Raw genomic sequence first — 3,998 nt, forward strand, 5'->3', positions numbered from 1 at the left:
GTATGTATATATATATATATATATATGCTACAGCATGGCCACAGTCAAAAGACTGAAACAAGTAAAAGAAAAAAAAAAAGATATATATATATATATATATATATATATATATGCATATAAGTACTCAATGGACAATGTTGTAGAAGATAGACAATACTTGAACAAAACATGTGATAATTAATCATGTTTGGAAAGTCTTTCATCTTAGGTCTGTTTATGATGATGATGATGATGATGATGATGATGATGATGACCAGTGATTCTCAAGTGGGTTCCATATGGGCCAGCGGGGGTCCATTTAAGATTTTATTGTTAAAAATGCTATGTAATAAATTAGTTTTATTTCAATAAACAAAATATTTTAACAGTATTTTTTTTTATGTAGAGTTCTTAATAATATTTGATTATAAAAATATGATAGAATTTTTAAAACATCGAACGACTATGAGTGTCCACATGATGAAAATATGAATCAAACGCATCTATAGGCAAAAGGGGTTGAAGCAACTGATGATGATAATGATGATGATGATGATGAGAAATCGAAATTTTAGTGAAAGGCTGTAGAGGATGTGCACTAGCAGCAAAATTACCGACGATAAAAAGTGAACCTTGGCCAAAAGTAGATGTTCCATAATCGAAATGACACATCGATGTCGCTGGTTCTTCAAACGGTTCATACTACTTAGTGGTAGTTGATAGTTTCTCTAATTCGCCAGAAATTTGCAAGTGTAAAATACCAAACTCCTCAACTGTGACAAATTTTTTTTACATAAGCTGTTTGCGAGGTTTAGCATCCAAGACGCGATTGCGTCTGATAATGGAACGCAATTTGTGTCTTTTGAATTTAAAAAGTTTTGTATAACGTTCGCTATAGACCATGTAACTACGGTGCCATACTATCCCAGATATAACAGACAGGTAGAGTGCTTTGCCGATACGTTCAAGAGAGCGCTAAGAAAGTCGAATAAGGAAATTACAGATGAGGTAGCTCTACAACAATTCTTAAGAGTATACCGTGTGACACCAAATGCAAATACCCCAGCAGGTATGTCATCAGCGGGGCTGATTCTTGCGAGGAAAATAAAATCAGTGTTCGACAATTGCTACCGGGCAAGAAAAGAAAAATTGCAAGGGGAAATACAGCAAGATTTTTCAAAATTGGTGAAAAGTTATTTGTGAGGGTATGTAAGGACGGAAAACAGAGTTGGGAAGACGGCGTTATCACCAAACTCATAAGGCAAATGCTATATATAGTAAAAAGTAGAGAAGGCATAGATAAGAGATATATGAACCAACTGAAAAGAAGATACGTTGAGAGCGAACCCAAGAGAATAGAAGAACCAATGGAATGGTTATATGATACTTTTCATGTACCGACGCTACTACAAGTGATTGAACCCAGGCATTCCTGGAAGTGAATGCCAAACAGTAAAAGTATTAAACGTGTAACCAAGAAAAAAGTAAAAAAAGGGAGGTGAGGTGATCTAAAAAGTATTGCTATTAAAAGAAATAAAATGACACTCCCAGAGAAAAGAAGAACAGCTAAAAAAGGGGAAAATGTTGTGGGAATAGTAGTGATAATAGTACACCTCTCCCACGGGACGAGTGGTATGCGCTAGTCGCAATAAATAAGGTGATGCTGGTCAGTATAAAGAGAGAGTACGAAGTAAATGTTCATAGATAGTCGTGGTCTTACTTATCTAACAACTATACTGGTATACCAGAGTGAGCGTTATAACAATCCAACAATAAAGGATTACAACACATTGATAGAATCAACTGGAACACTTGTGGTAACCGAGAAAGTGCCAATTTATCTCCATAAAGTGACCATTTTTTCTGTTGCTAGACAAGCCATTTTTTATTTCTCTAACCATCTTAGGATCTTCTACTAGAAGGTACAGATAAACTTTTTCATTGGATTTCTTCAATTTTTCTTTCTATTTTTTTGTTTGTTTTTGTCTTAAAATATGAATTCAGTGTTTGTTTGGTTGATGCATCCTTGGCAAGACTTTCGTATCTATGAAATGGTCTAGTCGCTTCTAATAGATATTCTAATAGATATTACCTACATGGTCTGTATCCGCGATAGTCATGATTGAATATCTTCGACTAACTTTTGGCTTTCGACTGTATTCCAAATTTTCATATTCTTCGATAGCTGTTCTCACATTATATCTCTTGTATCTATAAATAATAATGGTGCAAGAATGTCACCTTGTAAAACCCGGACTAGTATCTTGAAATATACTGTGTTGGCATCTGGTTTAAGTTAACAAGCATAAATACATACATACATCCAAACGTACATAAAGGCAAACATGCATACACGTAGATATAAATGTGCTGTAATAGTTGATAAAAAGAGGGCTAAAATATTTATTACAGTTGGTAGGCTGAAATCGTCAGAGACTATCTACAATGTAGCCGAAGACACGTAGTCCAGAGGGACATTCTGCATAATATATACTCTTTACTCTTTTACTCTTTTACTTGTTTCAGTCATTTGACTGCGGCCATGCTGGAGCACCGCCTTTAGTCGAGCAAATCGACCCCAGGACTTATTTGGAAGCCTAGTACTTATTCTATCGGTCTCTTTTTGCTGAACCGCTAAGAGACGGGGACGTAAACACACCAGCATCGGTTGTCAAACGATGTTGAGGGGACAACCACAGACACAAACACACACACACACACACACACACACACACACACACACACACACACACACACACACACACACACACACACACACACACACACACATGTAAATCGATTTAATAGACGGAAACTGAAAGAAACCCGTCGTATACATATATACGACGGGTTTCTTTCAGTTTCCGTCTACCAAATCGATTTACAAGGCTTTGGGCGGCTCGAGGCTATAGTAGAAGACACTTGCCCAAGGTGCCACGCAGTGGGAATGAACCCGGAACCATGTGGTTGGTAAGCAAGCTACTTACCACACAGCCACTCCTGCGCCTATACATACATAAACAGTAAGGTCACATATATATATGATATAGTGAGTTAAAAAAAAAAGGATTCGGATTATTTCTGCAACTAACAGAATAAAAACTTCATTTAAGAGTGCCTAACATTCAAGACAACAACCGATGAAGAAAATTCCAACAATTTCAATCAATCAAATTTTCTGGGAAATAAAGACAATACCATCGTGAGGAGATCTTGTCTTCAAAGCCGACTTATGGAAGACTGGAACAGATATGATTCAGTCTTTCGAGATGAGAATCAGCTTCACAATATTCCCTCTCTCTTATATATGCTGATCAATTCCAAATCTTGCTAACCAAGCGGAATATGTCTCGTTGAGGCGAACTAATATGTTAAATGTCCGTTGCATTCACTGGTTGGCTTTAAAGACAAGATCCTTTCAATTTGCAGCGATTGGCTGATAACACTGAAGTTCTTTTCCTTGATTTTTGTTCCTACATTTTAAAGGGAGGTTCTGTCTACTAATTGTATCGGTGATCTCAAGTTTTCAAAAGTTTTCAAAAGTTTTCAACGTTCCGGGTGCAGCAATCGATAAGCATCACTGACTACTACTACTACTACTATTACTACTACTACTACTACTACTACTACTACTACTACTACTACTACTACTACTACTGTGACACCTTAATGTATTCCCTCGAAGATTATTTCGATTTCTGTTTTTAAAATTATTTGGACTTCATTTTTGATTTAATATTGGAAGTGGGAACTGGTGAATAATAGCGTCGTTAGCTGCAGATTTTCGGCGCACCTGTTACTATCTTAGTAACTCGATGGTAGAACAAATATCTCATTAGAATTCGTTTGTAAAAATACTGGTTTCTCGATTTTCTGCCCAATGTTTATGTTCTTCACTAATGTTGGTATTCTTGGTCGACATCCGCGATAGATTTACAAATGCAAACGTACACATAAACACCCACACACCCGTCCAAGACTCTCCTCCCACAAACATATATGTATATGTATACATGTAT

The sequence above is a fragment of the Octopus bimaculoides genome, chromosome 10 (assembly GCF_001194135.2).
Source record: "Octopus bimaculoides isolate UCB-OBI-ISO-001 chromosome 10, ASM119413v2, whole genome shotgun sequence".
NCBI lineage: Eukaryota > Metazoa > Mollusca > Cephalopoda > Octopoda > Octopodidae > Octopus > Octopus bimaculoides.